The following is a 21,376-nucleotide window of genomic DNA, read 5'->3' on the forward strand; positions in this document are numbered from 1 at the left end:
CATTTGGCCAGGCAGTGGAAGCTGGAAGCTCAGACGGCTATTTATTTGGGGATTTATGACCTTAAGGGTCCTTCTGGAGTGGAGAAGAGCAGCTGCCTCCTCTGCTCAGCCTGGACACCCCTCCTGCCTGTCGGGACACTCCGAGGGTGTTGCTTGTGAGTCCTGGGATGTGTGATGTCCTGTACACTCTGCCCAGCTCGATGTGAGGCAATGCGCTGTCCCGACGCCTCTCGCAGGGTCCATCAATCACCCCCGAGCACAGACTCCGCTTACCCCGCACTTACAGCCGTCACGTCGCTAAATGGCTCTGCCTATTACCGCAGCGCAAATACATGATCCTTTCACTTTGCAGATTCCATGTAATTGTGCGTGGACTGTGTCAGCTTCGGGTTTAATTGGTGTGTAGGCTGCGAGGCATGAATTACAGCATGTGTAATTTATTTATGCAATAAAATTTACCATTAACCGAGAGAGGAAAAATAAAGAGAAAAATAATATGTTTTGTACTATAATTACATAATAAAGTTTGAATTAGGAATATCACTTGGCCCACAAACTTCCTCTGGCCTGAGAAAGATCAGAAAGCAATGTGGTCTCTTCAATTCCCTCCTGGATTCTCAGGAGGAGCAGGTCTGCCTAAGTGCAGCAGGACAAGCAGGTTGGTTGTAAACGGAGCGGTGGGGAAGAGTGGGTCCGTTGAGAACCAGCTGCATTGACGGGGACGTGGCCAGGCCAGGTCAGCTGGAGAGAGATGGAGAAAAGTAGGGGACGGGTAAAGAGAAAGTTAATTTTTTTCTTATGTAAAATGAATTGTGAAAACTGCTCACTGGATAGCCAGGCCACTTACTCATAAAGAAAAAAGAGAAACGCCTGCTGCTGCGCCTGGCTGTTCATTCCCAGGTCTAGGGCCACGCCAGAGCTCCCAGTCATCCTCCAGCTGCAATGTTAAGATGCAGAGGGCTGGCTCCCCACGACCTTTTCACCAGAGCCCCTGGCATGACTCAAAATCTGTGATTCTTTAAAATGATGAACATCCCCGCTACCCTCACACCCAGACTATGACTCGATTCTGCTGTAGTGACTCCGCAGGTGAGGCTGGGATGAGCCTGAAGGAACTGCGGGCTCGCCAGCGCCTCCCAGCCTAGGTCTGCGGTCCGTCCTCTGGAGCCCAGCGCTGCCTCCACCCTGGCTCCGGGGCCAGCATCCCTGGGCTGAGCGCAGGGCCGGGGCAGGCGGGTTCCAGAGGGAGCGTTTCCAAGGCAGGATGAAAAGCGAAGTGCCTGTCAGGCAGGGGGCAAGGACAAGAGAAACGCCCCTCCCAGGGCCGAGGAGAGCCTGTGGGACCAGCTCAGGGACCCCCACCGCTCAGGGCCGCCGCTTCCACGGGGAATGCTGGTCGGAGTGGGCTCTGGACCTTCCCGCATGAGGAGACAACGGGCGCCCGGGCTTTAGGAGGCCTCTGTGACTCCGAACCTGCTGGCTCCCGGCACGGGCTGGGGCGGCGTGGGGCAGCCAGGAGAGCCCCATCCCTCTGCTGCCCGCCTGGTTCACTCGGGCCCAGCGGACCCTGACCTGGCCCTGGAGGCCGCTGCAGCCCGCACCCGGCTCCTCAGCAGCCCCACGACTGCCGGCCCTCAGCGGCCCTCACACCCCAGAGCGGCGCACAGCGCCTGGGCCTGACGGTCCCTGAGCAGCCGCGCCCGCGCAACCCGGGGTCCCCGGGAGGGAGCGAGGCTCCGGGCCTTCAGCAGACGCCAGGGCCCCAGACAGCCCTGACCCGAGCTCCAAAGACCCCCGAGCCCAGGCTCCTAGAGAACCAGCCCGCGCCGTGCGTCCGAGTCAGTGACCCCGGAAGGCGGGGGCGTGAGGCGAGATCATCCGCAAGGACTCGCGTGAAGACGCCACCGGGAAACATGCCGGCCGCACTCGGAGGACGGCTGCGCACGGAAGTTGTCTTTTTCTTCAGCTCCTCTGTGTTTTTCAAATCTTCTGTAGCCGTGTCTACAGTGACAATCAGAAAAACAATCTGAAGGAAAGACAGGAACGGCCACCGACCCCGGGGCTGCATTGATTGCTGGACATTTGTCACGGGCTGAGCCGCGTGGCCCCGCCCCGCTCAGCCACAGCCTTCAGAGCCGGCAGGGCTAGGAGGGGAGGCGGGGCAGGGTTTGAGGACTGTTTCTCTCCGACAGAAGGAGTAATGGGGCCGTCATGTAGGCAAGGTCAAAGGACAATGTGACGGTTGCAGGGTGACCCGAGGCCAGCTGTCCTTTGCAGAGCAGATGACCTGTCAGCGAGGGGTGAAGTGTGGAATGGGACTCGCTGACGAGGGCCCAGTCCTGCCCGGAACAGGACGGGCGTGGGGCCCCGGGCGGGTGTGGCTGGAGGGGGCTTCCCAGGTGGACCGGCAGGGGGGCTCTGGGAGCAGCACCCGGGATGGGAGGAGGATGCATCTGCCTGCTCTACCCAGGCCTGGGGCCTGTTCCCACCAGGACGTGCCCCAGAAGTGGCTCCTGCTCTGTGGGAAAATCATTCTGCTCCTCTTTCCCGTTCAGCCCTGAGGCAGAGCCCGCACTGCGGTTTCCTGAGTTGGGAGCTGTGGTTGTGAGGATCCCTTAGTCTCTATTGTTCCGGGATCTCCTTGACCTAAGTAAAAGCCACTATAAATCCCCCAACCTCCTGAGAGCCTCCACTTGGCTCTGGTGGGGCAGTGTCCTGGAAGAGAGGTTTGGGGCTGTTGCTCCTGGCTGAGGGTCTTCCAGAACGACCCTACTCAATATCCAGGAATCATAGGAGCCCAGTGTCTTGGCCTCACCAGGCTCTGTCACTCCCTCAACCCTGTGGCCCTGCAGTTCTTGAAGCTCAGGTCCCAGTCCTTGGTGACGACTGAATAACCCCGGCCTCTGCTTACTTCTTCAGGAAGCTGGAGCCTTACCCTGTTAGCAACGTCTTCCCAGCCTCCTTGGGAGAGAAGCAGCTTGCCAGCCCTCTGGACTTGGTTTTAAACCTGCAACTGGAACGTGACCCAGAGGTGTGTGTGCCTGGGCCCTGCCCAGTGAGCGAGAGCCTGGCTCTGAGCATCCTACCTGAACATCCCCAGTCCCTGGCGAGGCGACGCCACTTAACAAGACACCTTGGGAGCAGAATTCGGCAACGGGATGGCACAAAGGCCCAGCTTTCCTATCTAATGAGACAGCTTCCACTGAACTCACAATGCCGTAAACCTTCCAGAGACTGAAGCAACGTGCACCCAGAAATTGTTTGGATCATTCTCTGTCTAGACTAATTTAGAGGGAAGACTCTCAGCAAATCCATCCCCAACCCTTGATTGTTTCCTGCAAGGACGTTAGGTCCCACTGTGCTTCCAAATGTTTGGAACAGGAACTGATTCGTTTGTTCCTAACGTGACACGTGGAGGAGGCAGAGTCGCTGTGGACACCACGCCACCTCGCAGACGTGACAGCTAATGACGCCTGTGCTCCCCACTGTGGTCCCTGCCTCATCCTCTGTGCCGTTGTCTTGTGTGTTCCATTTATATGAATGGCAACAAAAGTAGAAACCAGAAAAGAAAAATGGGCTTCAGTGAGGCTGTTTTTTTTTTTTTTTTTCTCCTTTAACCCAGGAAATTCAGATCAATAAAAGTGTAATAGAAAGATGAGAAGAAAGAACATCCCGAAGTAGTGTGTTTAAATCGCTCCAGCGCCAAGACCGCACATCCTGGGAAGCACAGGTGTCCTTTTCACGGCCTCACAAGGAAAGCAGGTGACTTCTCCACAGAGACTCTTGGTGGGGCTCCTCAATTTGGGGTCGTCTGCTCTTGCAGCCTGGGCACGCGGGGGTGAGAACACAGCCGGGCGAGCCGTTTTGCTGCACTGCCCCGGGCATCTTCTGGGTGTGGGGAGGCAACTCCACGTGGGAGGTGCCGGTGGGTCCCAGTCCCAGGCTGGTGCCACTTTTCTGAGCCCTCTGGGCCAGCCACATGCCTTCCGGGCCTGCTGAGCTCCGTGCCCTACCTGCCACCCCCAGAGGACAGGCTGCCGCTGTGCTCATGGGGCCTCACTGCAGGGTGGGCTCACCAGGGGCAGCTTCTGTGGTGTGGTCACCTGGTGGCCTGTGATGGGCAGTCAGTCTTGACCAGGGGCTAGCAGGAAGCCAGGGTTAGTTTTCCCACAGGGACCAATCTTTCTGCAGAGGACAGCATCGATTGGCTCCTCAGTCCTGAAGGTCTGAATGGCCATCCTTCCTCAGGTCCTCTCCAGAGGCTCTGCTGGCTGGTCCTTCTTTGCCACAAACGTTTGGGGTTTCTGGGCCTGCAGCTGCCCTGCCGTGAGCCTGCATCGAGCCTCATCCTGTGTGTGAGGGCGTCGCTGAGCTAGGAGCTTATGGCTTCTCGAGGGGGTGCAGAAGTGGTGACATCAAACCCAGCCGGTGCTGTTCCCACTGCGCCTCCATCCACGTGGTGCTGCGATGCCCGTCCTGAGGTCACGGGATGAAGTGTATGCTGCCTTGGGTTTGGGGCAGCCGCCCTCTGCACGAACATCACAGGAAATGTGCAAACAGGATCCCAGAATGGAACCATCGACATGGTCGAGGCAGCGGCCCGTTTTCATGCAATCCCGGGACAGATCTTGTTGCAAAACGAAAAATCTTTCCACAAAATGACCAAGCGCTCCCTAACAGGCGCCATCTACGAGTCTCACATTTGGACTGGTTGGTTTGCTGATGTCAGGCTTCCTTGGCCTTGGCACGACTGCCTGTGGGCCCATTCACTTTGCTGCCAGCCTGTCCTGGGCACCGTGGGACACCGAGCAGCAGCCTGCCCCCACCCTGCAAGGCCAGCAGCACCGGTCTAGGGTGGTGATGACCTCAAATGTCTGTAGATGTCACGAGTGTCCCCTATTGGGGGCAGACTCCCCTCAGTTGAGAAGCACTGACTTAAAAAGTGACTTTTCATTCTTGATCTGGCAGAAAGGCTTGGGTAGCAGCCAGGGGAATCCACACCTCCCTCCAGGGACCTCTTGAAATCCACGCAGCAACACCAGGCTCCATCTGGGGCAGGGCATGGCAGCCAGGACTTCTAGCAGCTTCCGCTGGAGTTGGGGGCGGAGGGAGATGAAGGCCCCTGTAGTCAGCACGTGACTTGTCATGGGACAGGCAGTATCCCGGGGTACGGGTCCTGCAGAGGGGACCATGGCTGAGTTGTACTGAGCCCCTCGGGAGGGGAACCGCCGAAGCCTGCCATGGTCCCCTTAGCCCTGCAGTAGGGCAAGCTCATCCTCTGTGATCAAGCTCAAAGCATCCCTAGTTGGCCGTAACGTCTCACTGAGTATCTCTGACCCGGAATGTTTTCTGTAACTCTTCAGAGTTGCATGATTGTTGATGTCAGCGGCATTTCCTGAGGCCCGTGAGCTTGAAAGCACCCACGTGCAGTTTTATTTCTGTTGACTTGTCCTCAGTTTACGCATTTTGTGCTCCAGGAGGGATCCTTAGTTCCAGTATGCCAGGATTAGGGGGGCTGTTCCCCCAGCTCCTCCCACAGGCTCAGCCCCAAGTCCAGGGTGCTCACCCACTTTCTACCATCAGCTGTGACACCCGGGTCCGAAAGTGGCTTCTTTTGCGTGGATGTCCCCTGCAGGGACTGGCCAACAGGATGATGCTGCTTATGAGCAGAACTCGCTTTCTGTGCTAAAGAAATACCACGTTGCTCAAGCTCTCCCAGCCAATTGCTCCTAAGCACAGAAGAAAGTGGGCTTAGAATATTCATTCATCACCTTCCTAGTGGGGGCCACTGAGAGCCCCACATGTTCTGGCACTGGGGCTGCATCAGTCAACAAAACCAAGTCCTTTTCCCCGGAACTCCTGTCCTGGCTCAGGAGGTCACCGCCTAAGTGGTCACCACCCATCCCAAATCGGCTGTGTTTAGAAGGCCATGGGCTGGAGGACCCAGGAGTGGATGCTTTTGCCCCAACGATGGCTGTCACCCAGAATCCCATGGGACCACCACCCGCCGGCAGCTAAGAGAGACCTGGTGGAGAATCACAATCTTCCCTACCTTCCAGCAGCTCAGAGGTGGCTCCGCTGGGGGGAGAATCACAATTTTCCACCTGTAAGTAGTTGAATGTTCCACGTGACACACTGGGCAGAGTTGCCAGTGTTTCCCAGACATCAACGTGCTTTGTAAACAGAGGCCACAATGTTGTGGCCAATTTAAGCACAGCTCTGAGCCCAGCCAGGTCAGAGCCCCATGAAGTGGAAACGTCAGATATCAGTAAGTTACACCCGGTTTGGAAATTCAGCTGAGACTAGGCTTTTAACAGGCAGGTACACCTGTCTTCCAGGCTCAGAGAGAGGCCTCCTGATGTCCATTTAGCACATGGCGAAGGCTCTTCCAGGGCAGCTTACAAGCTTTGAGGCTGGCGTTTCCCACCATGGCGCCTGTCTTCACAGTCCTCCAGGATGGCGCCGTGACTGCATTCCTGTCTGGTGGGAAGAGGCGGTCTGACCCTCCCTGGCCTTTCCTACCATCACGGCCCCCACTCTGCAAGTCAAGAGACCAGCACAAGGGTCTGCCCATTGCTGGTCACTCACATGAAGCCCACATTCTGCACCTGAGGGAACAACCCAGCCAAGCACAGGCCACTGTGAGGAGAGTGGAACCCAGGCCCAGTTCTCCGTCTGGCCCCCAAGCGTTCCAGCCTGTGGGCCTCCAGGAGTCCGCATTGATTCAGAGCCACTGTCTAGAAATTGCCAGAAGACCCGTGGAATGTGTCTTCCCACAGTGCAGTGCCTTGGAAAACGGCCTCTGCAGGGTCCCTTTGGGGAAGGGACAGATCCCTGGTGGTGTGGCAACGTCTTCACTCAAGGGAGCCCAGGAGCCCATTCCTGCGAGGGCCCTTGGGGCTTTGACCTGTCTCAAGTCTGGCCAGGGGTTAAGAGGCCGTGATTCAGGTCAAACCTCAATTTATCAGGATTGGCGGTTGCTTTTTCTTTGTTTTATTTTTCCTTTTCATTATACAAATCAAGTAAGATTTGAGTTGGCTGTTGCTGTGGTTTGAATGTCTCCTCCAAAACTGTTGAAATGACCCCCAGTGTGGCCGTGTTGAAAGGTGGGGAGCCTTGAAGAGATGATTGGATCCTGAGGGCTCTGCCCTTGGGAATGGATTAACCCGTTCATGGATTCAGGGATTAATGGGTTGCCATGGGAGGGGACTGGTGACTCGGTAAGAAGAGGAAGGGAGACCTGAGCTGGCATGTTAGCAGGGTCGGCCCCCTTGCCATGTGATGACCTGAGCTGCCTCAGGTACCCACAGAGAGAATCCCTACCAGCACGATGGCTCTTACCAGCTGTGCCCCCTCAACCTTGGACTTCTCAGCCTCCATAAGTGTAAGAAGTAAATTCTTTTTCTTATAAATTACCTGGTTTTGTTAGCAGTGGTGGTTATCCGTATGGGTCTGCAGCAACCTCAATTCTTGGCTCCTCAGAAAAAAGAATTCAACTGAGAGGCAGAAGGCAGGAGAGACCAAGGTGAGTTTTAGACAGGAGTGAACATTTATTAAAAATCTCTAGAGAAGGAATGTGAGGAAGGAAAGTCCACTTGGGAGAAGGTCAAGTGGGTGACCCGAGAGACCAAGTGTGTGGTTTGGCCTCTTGACTCGGGGTTATGCGTCGGCACGCTCCCGGGGTCACCTCTCCCCACTCCTGAGATCTTACCAGGAAGCTGCTCATCACCAGCTTCAGGTGTTTTCTCTCAATTAGCAGCCTGCCTTTCCCGGGCACCGGCTGTGGTCAGTTATTACTTTAGAGAGACAGTGTGACAACCGCCTGACCAGCACCTGACGGTCGCTGACACTCCTGGGGTGAGCGGACCCTCTCCTGCCCTGCTCACACCACACTGGCTGCCCACTGTATCAGGCTCAGGTATTCTGTTACAAGCAAAAGAGAACAGACAATCACAGTTCTCTCCTTGAGTCCCAGGAATGCTGTGATTCACGGGTTGTCATCAGAGATCTCTGTGGGCCAAGCCATGGCCATGTTTGGACAGTCCTGCTGCCCACTGTGTAACCACAGCCACCTCATCTACGACTTGCCCCTGGGTCCCTGCCCTTCTGGGATTTCGTTTTCCCCTTTGAATCTGGGGGCTCTGAGATAATGGCAGCATCTCTCACAGTGACGGCAGCCTCAGATCACAGTTGCAGTGGAGTCTAACAGTGGGGGCTCTCTTCTCATCCATGCATTTCTCAACGCCATGGGGAGGGGGGTCCTCTGGGCTCTGGAGGAAAAGTGACGCAGTGGGTGAGAAGGTCATGCACAAGAAACCCACCCACGGCGACAACTCCCTCTCATGAGCTCTGTTTTCCTTTCCTGTTAGCATTTGGCTTCATTTTATGATAGCAACCATCAAGTCTGTGTTTCAAAACTGTTAGAGCCACTGGTGGTCGCTCAGATGAACACAGTGAGGCCAGCAGACATAGTCAGGGCACCGGTGCCTGAACGTGCCACGTCTTCCACCCTGGTCCATCCCCCTTACGAGCCATTGCCGCGTATATTCCCCGTGTTTCTGTCGACAAAACCTGGCAACTTCTTGCAGTTCTTTTTGTGTGCATGGTGCCTCCTCCTGGCTCTGACCCTGGGACTTAGGAATGGTTCTAGGTGATAGGAGGTGACAGCAGACTCGAGTCTTTCAGGCCAGGAGTGCGTGGTTGGGGCAAGGGCAGGAAGCAGTACCCTGAGTGACTGGGGAATTCAGGGTCTCAGCTTCTCAGATTCTGCCTACCTGCCTCTCCCCACCCCTGTCACCTCCACCTGGAGAACCTGCAGGACTGTCAGTCCCGCACGACTGACTCATCCTGTTGTGCTGGTTCCCAGAAATTGCAGACCTGTGGATCCTGGAGATAAGGGCTTCCTTCAGGCCAGCACAGAAAGTCGGGAGCCGGCGTTCAGAGTCCCAGGGCAATCCAGTCCCTGCACCCTGCAATTTTATGACCCTCGTGCAAGCCGCAGCCACGGGTCCTGAGAGCCGCGCCATGTGTAAACATGCGCCAGACTCCAGATGACCACAGTGATAACCGCGTGACTCCTCCGGGACCACGTGTGAGTGCCCCTTCTCCACAGGTCACAGGACCACCTATCGGATCAGGAGATCACCTGAGACTCCTGTCCTAGAGGTGCTGCTCTCCTGAAAGCACACCTGGCCCTCGGATCATGTTCCGTCAGAAAAACAGAGCCATTGCGATTATGATTATGGGAATATAGGGTTTACGTGTGGGAGTTGCTGGGGAGGGCATTTCAGGACAGCCTTGACCAAAGGGCTGGGGAAATGGTTCAGGCAGTGCCAACCGGAAGCCCCAGAAGAGGAGAAGAAAGCCATCGACCAGGGGATCCTCGCCCACCCCAAGATCTGGGTGGGCTGGGTGTCCCGGGTGTCCCAAGCCTGCCGTCTGCCTCCTTCTGGAAATTCAGGCTGCCTTTCACCTGGGCCTCCCCCTCCTCCCCGGAGCTCCCCTCAGGGACAGCTGGTGGGAAAGACGAGAATGAACACATCCAGTCCAGCTCTGAGCCAGGGCAGGTGCGATAGATATAGGCTGGGGGTCCTGTCTCCCTTGGTTCTCATCTACCCGGGTTCTAATCTCCACTGAAGTGTTTTACACAGTAAACCCCTCAAAGCCAACTGAAGCACTCGACTGTGGTTCTGATTAAACATTGTTCTGACAAAGGAAATATTATCCTAAAAGCCCTAATACTACAGATGGGCCCTGTTTCTCTGGGTGCTGCCCCGTGTGCTTGGAGAGGGGTTTGGTGACTCAGCCATGCCCCAGGGTGGGGCTTGCCGGCCTGCAGGCCCCGCCACCTTCCTGTAAGTGCCGGTCTAGCTGAACTTCAAGATCCCCGGAGGGCCATATGTGATGCTGTAACTGCTGGTGTCACTTTACAGTGAAGACATTCATTATGTCCCTTTTCAGAGCATATTTGATGCGGAGGAGGCCGCTGGAGGCCCGAGAGGAGCGAGGAGAAAGTGCAGGTCCCTGAGCAGTCCCTGGGTGCCACACCACGCAGCTGTGGGCAGGTCAGTGAGGCTGAGTCAAAAGGAACAGGAGGGGCCTCTCCAGGCTCCGGGGCTGGGGCCCTTGGAGCTCAGCAGTTTCTGGTTTGATGGGGGAGGGATCAATCCCACAAAGGTAGAAAATGTAATACAGAATATTGAATCGCGCTGAACAAGTCTAAACAACTTTAAAATGACCTTCTAGGAAGAACTGTGATATGATTTCTCCCTGCTTTCCGTGTATTCCGTACCTACATTTAAATGACACGATGCTTTTGTTTTAAGTACCTGTGTATTTGTGTCTCACACCATCCCGCACGGATGTCATCCCATAATCTCCCAATTTATTGGCCAAGCAGGACCCCTCCTCCCCCCGCAGGCCAGGGTCTGGGTGGGCAGGGGCTGGTCTGACTCACAGCACTTGTCAAATGATGGATAAGGATGCAGTGAAGAAACACAGACGCACCCTCACTCTCTGGAAGTTTCTGTGACTGAGGTTTTGGGACTAACATCAATTTTAAATACAAGGACAGCAGTTTTAAGGGCTCAGTGGTGGTGAGGACTTATTGGAAACAAGAAAACGTTTGCCTACTTTACAGATGTTTATGCTTTCTAAAATAGGTCTGTTTTTTAAAAAGGCATTTAAAAAGGGAAATGCTACATTCAGTGAGGGAAGAAAGTGGTAAATGTCAAGGATAATTATTTTGTGCTTGAAAGCAGAAGAAAATGAATGATCCCTGATTTCCTGAAGCATTTAAACTAAAACAGAACAGCCCCCTGCTCTGTGTAGGTGTGGAGAGAAGGGCGTGTGGGGAGAGGGTGTGTGGGGAGAGGGTGTGTGGGGAGAGGGTGTGTGGGGAGAAGGATGTGTGGGGAGAAAGTGTGTGGGGAGAGGGTATGTGGGGAGAAAGTGTGTGGGGAGAGGGTATGTGGGGAGAAAGTGTGTGGGGAGAGGGTGTGTGGGGAGAGGGTGTATGGGAAGAGGGTGTGTGAGGAGAAGGATGTGTGGGGAGAAAGTGTGTGGGGAGAGGGTGTGTGAGGAGAGGGTGTGTGGGGAGAGGGTGTATAGGGAGATGGTGTGTGGGGAGAGGGTGTGTGAGGAGAGGGTGTATAGGGAGATGGTGTGTGGGGAGAGGGTGTGTGGGGAGAGGGTGTATAGGGAGATGGTGTGTGGGGAGAGGTGTGTGGGGAGAGGGTGTATAGGGAGATGGTGGTGGGGAGAGGGTGTGTGGGGAGAGGGTGTATAGGGAGATGGTGTGTGGGGAGAGGGTGTGTGGGGAGAGGGTGTATAGGGAGATGGTGTGTGGGGAGAGGGTGTGTGGGGAGAGGGTGTATAGGGAGATGGTGTGTGGGGAGAGGGTGTGTGGGGAGAGGGTGTGTGAGGAGAGGGTGTGTGGGGAGAGGGTGTGTGAGGAGAGGGTGTGAGGAGAGGGTGTATAGGGAGATGGTGTGTGGGGAGAGGGTGTGTGGGGAGAGGGTGTATAGGGAGATGGTGTGTAGGGAGAGGGTGTGTGAGGAGAAGGGTGTGTGAGGAGAAGGGTGTGTGGGGAGAGGGTGTGCGGGGAGAAGGATGTGTGGGGAGAAAGTGTGTGGGGAGAGGGTGTGTGGGGAGAGGGTGTGTGAGGAGAAGGGGTGTAGGGAGAGGGTGTGTGGGGAGAGGGTGTATGGGGGGAGGGTGTGTGAGGAGAGGGTGTGAGGAGAGGGTGTGTGGGGAGAGGGTGTGAGGAGAGGGGTGTGAGGAGAGGGTGTGTGGGGAGGAGGGTGTGTGGAGGAGAGGGGGTGGGGGAGGGTGTGTGAGGAGAGGGTGTGTGGGGAGAGGGGTGTTGGGAGAGGGTGTGTGAGGAGAGGGTGTGTGAGGAGAGGGTGTGAGGAGAGGGTGTGTGAGGAGCGGGTGTGTGGGAGAGGGTGTGTGAGGAGGGTGTGTGAGGAGAGGGTGTGAGGAGAGGGTGTGTGAGGAGAGGGTGTGGGGAGAGGGTGTGTGAGGAGAGGGTGTGTGGGGAGAGGTGTGTGAGGAGAGGGTGTGTGAGGAGAGGGTGTGAGGAGAGGGTGTGTGAGGAGAGGGTGTGGGGAGAGGGTGGTGAGAGAGAGGGTGTGTGGGAGAGGGTGTGTGAGGAGAGGGTGTGTGAGGAGAGGGTGTGAGGAGAGGGTGTGAGGAGAGGGTGTGTGAGGAGAGGGTGTGGGGAGAGAGGGTGTGTGAGGAGAGGGTGTGGGGAGAGGGTGTGTGGGGAGAGGGTGTGAGGAGAAGGGTGTGTGGGGAGAAGGGTGTGAGGAGGGGTGTGTGAGGAGAAGGGTGTGTGGGGAGAGGGTGTGTAGGGAGAGGGTGTGGGGGGAGATGGTGTGTGGGGAGAGGGGTGGGGGAGAGGGTGTGAGGAGAGGGTGTGTGGGAGGGGTGTGTGGGAGAGGGTGTGTGGGGAGAGGGTGGTGAGGAGAGGGTGTGTGGTGAGGAGAGGGTGTGAGGAGAGGGTGTGTGAGGAGAGGATGGTGGGGAGGAGGGTGTGGGGGAGAGGGTGTGTGAGGAGAGGGTGTGTGGGAGAGGGTGTGTGAGGAGAGGGTGTGTGAGGAGAGGGTGTGAGGAGAGGGTGTGTGAGGAGAGGGTGTGTGAGGAGAGGGTGTGAGGAGAGGGTGTGAGGAGAGGGTGTGTGAGGAGAGGGTGGTGAGGAGAGGGTGTGGGGGAGAGGGTGTGTTGGGAGAGGGTGTGTGAGGAGAGGGTGTGTGAGGAGAGGGTGTGTGAGGAGAGGGTGTGAGGAGAGGGTGTTGTGAGGAGAGGATGTGTGGGGAGAGGGTGTGTGGGAGAGGGTGTGAGGAGAGGGTGTGTGGGAGAGGGGTGTGAGGAGAGGGGTGTGTGAAGGAGGGTGTGTGAGGAGAGGGTGTGTGAGGAGAGGGTGTGAGGAGAGGGTGTGTGAGGAGAGGGTGTGAGGAGAGGGTGGTGTGAGGAGAGGGTGTGTGAGGAGAGGGTGTGGGGAGAGGGTGTGGAGGAGGGGGTGAGTGAGTGTGTGAGGAGAGGGTGTGGGAGAGGGTGTGTGAGGAGAGGGGTGTGAGGGAGGTGTGAGGAGAGGGTTGTGTGAGGAGAGGGTGTGAGAGATGGTGTGTGAGGAGAGGGTGTGTGAGGAGAGGGTGTGAGGAGGGTGTGGGGAGAGGGTGTGTGAGGAGGGTGTGTGAGGAGAGGGTGTGAGGAGAGGGTGTGTGGGGAGAGGGTGTGTGAGGAGGGTGTGAGGAGAGGGTGTGTGAGGAGAGGGGGGTGTGTGAGGAGAGGGTGTGAGGAGAGGGTGTGTGGGAGAGGGTGTGTGAGGAGAGGTTGTGAGGAGGGGGTGGGGAGAGGGTGTGTGAGGAGGGTGTGTGAGAGGAGGGTGTGAGGGAGGAGAGGGTGTGTGGGGAGAGGGGTGGTGGGGAGAGGTGTGTGGGGAGAGGGTGTGGGGGAGGGTGTGTGAAGAGAGGGTGTGGGGAGGAGGGTGTGTGAGGAGAGGGTGTGTGAGGAGAGGGTGTGAGGAGAGGGTGTGTGAGGAGAGGGTGTGGGGAGAGGGTGTGTGAGGAGAGGGTGTGTGAGGAGAGGGTGTGTTGGGAGAGGGTGTGTGAGGAGAGGGTGTGTGAGGAGAGGGTGTGTGGGAGAGGGTGTGTGAGGAGAGGGTGTGGGGAGAGGGTGTGTAGGGAGAGGGTGTGTGGGGAGAGGGTGTGTGGGGAGAGGGTGTGGGGAGAGGGTGTGTGAGGAGAGGTGTGAGGAGAGGGTGTGTGGGGAGAGAGGGTGTGTGGGGAGAGGTGTGTGGGGAGAGGGTGTGTGGGGAGAGGGGTGTTGAGGAGAGGGTGTGTGGGGAGGGGTGTGAGAGATGGTATGTGAGGAGAGGGGTGTGAGGAGAGGGTGTGAGGAGGAGGGTGTGGGGAGAGGGTGTGTGAGGAGAGGGTGTGTGAGGAGAGGGGTGTGAGGAGAGGGTGTGAGGAGAGGGTGTGAGGAGAGGGTGTGGGGAGAGGTGTGAGGAGAGGGTGTGTGAGGAGAGGGTGTGAGGAGAGGGTGTGTGGGGAGAGGGTGTGTGGGGAGAGGTGTGTGGGGAGAGGGTGTGTGGGGAGAGGGTGTGTGAGGAGAGGGTGTGGGAGAGGGTGTGTGAGGAGAGGGTGTGTGAGGAGAGGGTGTGAGGAGAGGGTGTGTGAGGAGAGGATGTGTGGGGAGAGGGTGTGTGGGGAGAGGGTGTGTGTGAGGAGAGGGTGTGGGAGAGGGTGTGTGAGGAGAGGGTGTGTGGGGAGAGGTTGTGTGAGGAGAGGGTGTGTGGGAGAGGGTGTGTGAGGAGAGGGTGTGTGGGAGAGGGTGTGTGAGGAGAGGGGTGTGTGAGGAGAGGGTGTGTGGGGAGAGGTGTGTGTGAGGAGAGGGTGTGGGGAGAGGGTGTGGGGAGAGGGGTGTGAGGAGAAGGGGGTGTGGGGAGAAGGGTGTGAGGAGAGGGTGTGTGAGGAGAGAGTGTGTGAGGAGAGGGTGTGTGGGAGAGGGTGTGTGAGGAGAGGGTGTGTGGGAGAGGGTGTGTGAGGAGAGGGTGTGTGGGAGAGGGTGTGTGAGGAGAGGGTGTGTGGGAGAGGGTGTGTGAGGAGAGGGTGTGTGGGAGAGGGTGTGTGAGGAGAGGGTGTGGGAGAGGGTGTGTGAGGAGAGGGTGTGTGAGGAGAGGGTGTGGGGAGAGGGTGTGTGAGGAGAGGGTGTGTGAGGAGAGGGTGGTTTGGGAGAGGGTGTGTGAGGAGAGGGGTGTGTGAGGAGAGGGTGTGGGGAGAGGGTGTGTGAGGAGAGGGTGTGTGAGGAGAGGGTGTGTGAGGAGAGGGGTGTGAGGAGAGGGTGTGTGGGGGAGGGTGTGTGAGGAGAGGGTGTGTGAGGAGAGGGTGTGTGGGAGCGGGTGTGTGAGGAGAGGGTGTGTGAGGAGAAGGGTGTGTGGGGAGAGGGTATGTTGAGAAGGGTGTGGGAGAGGGTGTGTAGGGAGAAGGGTGTGAGGAGAGGGTGTGTGAGGAGAAGGGTGTGTGGGGAGAGGGTGTGTGTGGAGAAGGGTGTATAGTGTGTGGAGAGGGTGTGAGGGGAGAGGGTGTGTGTGGAGAAGGGTGTGTAGTGTGGAGAGGGTGTGAGGGGAGAGGGTGTGTGTGGAGAAGGGTGTGTAGTGTGGAGAGGGTGTGAGGGGAGAGGGTGTGTGTGGAGAAGGGTGTGTAGTGTGGAGAGGGTGTGAGGGGAGAGGGTGTGTGTGGAGAAGGGTGTGTAGTGTGGAGAGGGTGTGTGGGGTGCCCTCTCCTCTAGATCAATCCTAGTGTGTCAGATGTTTCCTTCCACATGCTCCCCACACAGGTGGCTAATCTGGAATCCTGGTCAACCAAGTCTGCAGCCCTGCAGCCCTGCAGCCCACTGCGATGTTTGCTGAGCAGCAGAGACAGGTGAAGAGTTGTTCTGATAACCCCCTAATCGGCTGCAGCTGTAGGTGAAGGAGCAGCTTAGGATAGAAATCAAGATAAGAGCAACAAACCCAGGGTCCCGCGAGAAGCCAGCGGGTGTCCAACTTGAGGGCGGAGGAAGGCCGGCGCTGCCCGGACGACGACCGGCTGTAGCAAATTCACCCCAGGGCTGGGGGTCCACGTCCAGCCAGAACGCAGAACTTGCCAGGGTGCGCTGCTCACACAGGCCCTGCTGTCCCGCCATGAGGATGCTCAGCCCTGCGTGGTCTGACTGTGGGCCCTCAGGTGTCCTTGTCCAGGGCTCAGCCTCCCCACCCTCGGCAGCGGAGGCATTCTAAGCAAGTGTCTTGTTGAAAAAACAAAGGGAGTAGAAAGTGGAGTGTGAGGGGTTAACACACTGGCTCCTCCCTTACTGTGGGGGATCCCTGGCAGCTCCTCTGTTGAAGGACGCAAGGGGCATCTGTGCTGCTCCCGCAGGGAGGTTTCCAGGGCCCCATGTGCACTTGTGAGCGGAGCAGCCAGGGAGACCGTTTGTGGGGTTTTCCAACCACAAACCATGGGGGCTCTGGAGTCTGATGTGCCCCTCAGCATGGCCACATGTGCCTTTTTCTCCACTCCTGACCATCAGCTGTCACCAAGAAGTCAGCCACCCCCGCAGATGGACAATGAGTGCCCAAAGCAGGAAGGAAGGGCTTTGTGGGGGGAGCTTGGTGTAGGTGTCTGCTTCGTCAGGGCCTCAGCTCTTTCCTGGTGACTCCTGTGGGCCGATGTGCCCATCACGGGGCACAGAATGGGACCCGTGCCATTCCCGTCCTCCCTGCAAACCACAGCCAATGTTCAGGCCCCGCCTTTCACTTGAAACTCAGTCCTTGTTCTCGCTGGGGGAATCTGGTGCATCTTGCTGTGTCCAAGGCCCTTGCTATGGTCCCTGGAGTGGTCTCAGGGGCTGCACCGCACCGCAGGGACCTCGGATGGCCCTCATGTCTCACTGAGCAGACAACCTATTTTCAGTATGCAAGTGACAAGCAGGAAGTGGCGTCACCCCTAAACCTTGAATTTCTTTGCCAAGCAGGAAGTGGTATCACCCCTAAACCTTGAAGTTCTCCCGTCCTGGTCATCCCAACTGCCTCCTTCAGGGTCACAAAGATAGGGAAAGACCCGGAGACTCCAACGTATCCTCCAGGACTGCAGATGGGCAGAGGCAAGTCCAGCACCCATACTATGCACTGGAGACCCAGAGATCAGGCCAGGTGCCTGCATCTGTGCCGGCCACGCCACTGCAGCAGTGCTGTCCCCAGACACCTGGAACCGTCCGCGTGCACAGCCCGTGGCTGCCCTGGCGGAGGTGTCCCGTGCACTCCCTTGTCTGATGTCAGTGACGCGCCTGCCCCAGGCCAGTGCTGTTGCAAAACTGGAGTTGGTGTTCAGGCTGAGTATCTTGAACTTGGCTTTATGTCCCATGAAGAGAGTCTCTATTATCTGATTCATTAATAAAGGGCCCATTTATGGCTCCCTGGTGAATGGGACCCACTTGTGCCTGGGATGAGCCCTGTCCACTGTGGGTGAGGGAAGGCCCTGTGTGCTGTGAACACAGGGGCCTGGGCAGGAGCAGGGGGCAGGAAAGCAGGGGAGCCCCGGGAGCACAGCCATACACAGAGCCCTCACCTGCCCCCTGGGAGCCTGCAGGCTGCATTGAGCTCCTAGGCTCTGAGGCTGGGAGGGCAGTGGCGGGGCCCGAGAGGAGGCTGAGCTGGCAGGCGTCATTCCCTCTCCTGGATTGTCTGAAACAGGAGGGCGGTGCATGTGAGCACCTGGGGGCTTCATTCCGGAGAGCAGCAGCCTCTGGGGAAGAGCAAGCTGGGGCCCCAGCACTGGGGGGCCCAGAATGGCTGAGCTCCCGCGCACTGGTCCAGGACTGCCTGCTGACACCTGGTCCCACATGGGGCGGGGCAACTCCACCATCCTTCCCCCCCAAAAATGAAATAGGCCCCAGGGTCCTCTGTAGGTGCAGGCCTCTGATGGTTCCTTCCAGCCCACTCTGAGCCTGCAGGAGGCTGTGCAAAGAGCTGTGCATGTGTGTGGGTGCATGCACGTGTGTGTGTGTTTGCATGCACATGTGAGTGTGTGTCCCTGCCTGAGTGCCTGCATGTATTCCCACACGTGCCTGTGTGCTGCATGTGTTAAGTGTGTATGTGCATGAGAAAATGGGAGAGGGACACATGGAAACAAAGGGAGAGAGAAGGAGGAGTGTGTGCGTGTGAGTGCATGTGTATCTGTGAGTGTGTCAGTGTGAGTGCATGCATGTGAGCGTGTGCGTGAGTGTATGTATGAGTGTGAGTGCATGCAAGCCTGTGTGTGTGAGTGCATGCCTGTGAGTGCATGTGTGCCTGTGAATGTGTGAATGTGAGTGCATGTGTACCTGTGTCAGTGTGTGTGAATGTGAGTGCAGGCATGCCTGTGTGAGTGCATGCATGTCTCTGAGTGTGAGTGTGAGTGCATGCATGCCTGTGAATGTGTGTGAGTGTGAGTGCATGCGTGCCTGTGTGTGTGCCTGTGAGTGCCTGCATGCCTGTGTGAGTGTGAGTGTGTGTGCCTGTGAGTGCCTGCATGCCTGTGTGAGTGTGAGTGTGTGTGTGCATCTGTTCAAGGGGGTGTGCACATACAGACAGTGAGAAAAGGCATCCTCTGCAACTCGAGCCTCCCTGGTGGCCAAAGGGGCTGGGGCTGCTGCCTTGTCTAGCTCTTTCCTGCCCACTCCTCTGTGCCTCTCCCCGTCCTGCCATCTGCCCTGGGGGACAGCAACTGCGCCTGGGGACCTTGATAACTAAGGACAACTTCGCCCTTCCCGGCGCCTTCAGATGCAGAATCTCCCCTCACTCCCATGCCTACTCCCTTCAGCTGGGCCACCCTAAGAGCAGCACAGAGCCTACAGGGGCCCCTGGCCCATCACCCGTGGTGTGGTCAGGAGGCCCGAGACGCACCTGGCTCCATGCTGGTGCCCTGTGTCTCCTCTGACCACACACCGATCTGGTGCTCAGGAAGGCAGGGCACGCACTGCCGAAGCCACCGGAGAGCAAGACCTGCCCAAGGGCACCCGCATGCCAACACACATAGTGGTCTCTGTTTCGTTGTGACTACGGACACCCCCACATTTATTAGCTTAGCTCTGAGGCTTCCTGACACAAAAACATAACAGGTTTCTCCTTGCCACATCCAGTTAGGTGCCTAAGGGGTGTTAAATATCACAGGATCACGAGGTCAGGAGATCAAGACCATCCTGGCTAACACGGTGAAACCCCCTCTGTACTAAAAAATACAAAAAACTAGCCGGGTGAGGTGGCGGGCACCTATAGTCCCAGCTACTCGGGAGGCTGAGGCAGGAGAATGGTGTAAACCCGGGAGGCGGAGCTTACAGTGAGCTGAGATCCAGCCACTGCACTCCAGCCTGGGCGACAGAGAGACTCCGTCTCAAAAAAAAAAAAAAAAAGAAAAAATCACAAGAAAGCAACCTTTCCTCTGTCTTTTTGCTCCTTCTAACTTCACACAAGTGGATTATTGGATATTTTCTTTCAACCTCTCGCTACCCCATGCCAGGGGAACCTCGCCCGTTTGAGCCAGCCACCTCTGCCTGCTGCAGCAGCCCTGACTGGGGGCCTGGGAACCTCACTCCAGGGGCTGTAGCCAAGTGCTTCCTCCTGGAGACCTGAGCCGGCCCAGGCCCCCTTCCAAGTGTGCCCATTCCTTAGATGCCTTTCCTTCACTCTGGGGTCTCCTTAAGGCTCCCTCCAGCCCTGTCACTGGATGGCAATTGTCTACACTGCAGACTGTTCCACAGGCAAGCAAGTCGATGCTAACCCCACCTACAGGATCTCCCCAACTCCAGCCTACATGACTTCCTCAGGGCCCCTGTCTCCCCTCATCCCTGTGCTCCAGTTAAAGTAAGCCTTGCCCTTCCCAGTGGCCTGGCCCCTGCTCTGGGCTCCGCCCACCCCCCACCCTTGGATGACCTCCCTCCTCTTGCTCTGTTGGTCAAAATCTTACCTGACCACCAAGACTCAAGCCTGGGGCCATCTGCAGTGCCGCCCTGCTTACCACAGCCTGGGGCATGGTTTCAGCAAGGACTAGTGGGGGTGGGTGGGGATGACACAAAGGCAGGGCCTGTGTGGTGTGCTTGACTGGCTCGGGTTTCCTGGAAATGCTTCCAGAATCCCACAGGGACGTTCTGGTGCTCCTGCCAGCCTGGAGGTCGTGTCCTCAGCACACACTGCCCTGCTGCCTGCTGGGCCAGGGGCAGGGACAGCTCAGCCTTGCTCAGGGGCTGGACCAGCACCTGCAGGCCCTGGATGGAGCCCAGAGAAGGAAGGACATGGTCCAGTGGAAATGGGGCCTCACACACACGCAGATGCACACATAGGGTTCATCTGCTCTATCCTTCGCCGGCCTGAGGATGCTATACATGTTATGAACACGCATCTTAAAATCATGCAACACGCTGAAAAACAAGGACTTAAAATGAGCTCAGCTGATGTCCTTGCCAGGACACCACTCCTCTTTGGAAGGTCCCACCTCTCCACCTATCATTGTCATTAATGATTTCTCCATGAGCGGACGGTCTGTGGTCATGTGGCCAATGCTTCTGAGTCCAGGTCTGCGCCAGAGCAGTGAGTGGAAATCCGACGGGGGCCTTGAAATGACCACGTCACTGTTGCAAAGACAGCAGGAGCAAGGGGTGCTCTGAGCTGCCTGAGCGTCTCACCAGGGGAGAGTTCAGACAGAACTTAGAAAACCCCTCATTCTTCCATTCAATTATTTGGGCATTTGGTGCCTTCCTACACTTTGGGGGGTTCAGTTCAAATGATGAAGGCTTTTAGGGAGAGGCAGCTGCCTCCAGAACCCACTCTTGGTTTTTGATGTTGTTGGAAGGAGCAGTGGCTCTCAGGGACTCCCCCTTCTTAAAGCCCAGAGCGGGTGTGGCCGATGCCCAGGAATCTTTGGGGAAAGTCCACTTCCTTCCTTCCCTAGCAGGAAACTGGAGCGAAAGCTCCTGCTCAGGGCTGGGCCAATGGGCAGAGTGCGGGCTCAGTGGGAGAGCTCCGGTGCCTGCTCCCCTGTCTGCTCTGGTGTCCTGCAGGATCCTGCCTCCAGAATCCTCTTGGGAAAAGACATTTTGCTCCCAAGTATTTCTTCATAAAGCTGAGGCCCTGCATCTTGGAAGACGGTGCCCCTGCCACCTACCACTAGGTCTCTCCTCCCCTTAGCCTCCCCTTCTCCCCTGGCCTCTCCCCATCTGTCCCCTCTGCCCCTCAAATTGCCCTCCCCTCCCCCACTTCTCCTTCCCTCTACCCCACTATTCAAGGTCCCTTCCAGCTGGGACTTCCCCAGGGGTAAATTAAAGGGTGTGGTGGTTCCCTCTCTGGGCCTGGCTGCCTTTCACAGCATGACCCTGGGTAAAGGGCTTTCTGGTTCCCTCCGTTTGGTGGCTCCAATGGGAAAAAATTCCGAGGTGGGCATCACCTCCATGGAGGTGATAGTAGGAAAGGGATGTGACTGCTCCCAGAGCAAGGGTTTCCCTAGAGGGACCCCAAAAAGCTGGCAAGAAGGTGGCAAGGGTAAGGAGGTGGTGGGGAGCCCCTGCCTCAATCACACCAAGTGGAGGGGTTCAGGGCAGCTCCCAGCTTCTCTGTTGTTAACTGTTTCCCCCGCCCCACCCCCACTTCACCCTCTCCCGTCTGCTCTGTCCCCAAGCTGGAGGCCTAGGAGCAAGGCCTGAACCCAGTGAGAGACCACTGTGGGGGTGCCTAGGTAATGGAGAAACTGCAGGCCAGTGAGATGTCCATGGGGTGGGGGGTGGGGCTCAATTTCCCTTAATCTGCCATTCCTCTGATGGGGCAGGTTGCCCATCTACCAGGAAACCTGCAGGGTCCTTGCACGGG

General features: G+C 57.3%; 1 long non-coding RNA gene across 2 annotated transcripts; it reads right to left on the bottom strand.

Moving 5' to 3' along the window:
- Nucleotides 1-421: 421 nt before the first annotated feature.
- Nucleotides 422-1,890, bottom strand: LOC117064718. 2 transcript variants are annotated; one of them, XR_004429633.1, is made up of 3 exons: nucleotides 1,573-1,890; nucleotides 848-937; nucleotides 422-741 (listed from the first exon to the last, which is right to left on the bottom strand). It is a non-coding gene; the product is annotated as an uncharacterized LOC117064718 (long non-coding RNA). The 2 variants fall into 2 exon arrangements; XR_004429634.1 differs by having other exon boundaries at nucleotides 1,474-1,890.
- Between the last annotated feature and the right edge of the window lie 19,486 nt (nucleotides 1,891-21,376).

Source organism: Trachypithecus francoisi, unplaced genomic scaffold, assembly GCF_009764315.1.
Source record: "Trachypithecus francoisi isolate TF-2019V2 unplaced genomic scaffold, Tfra_2.0 Lachesis_group2, whole genome shotgun sequence".
NCBI lineage: Eukaryota > Metazoa > Chordata > Mammalia > Primates > Cercopithecidae > Trachypithecus > Trachypithecus francoisi.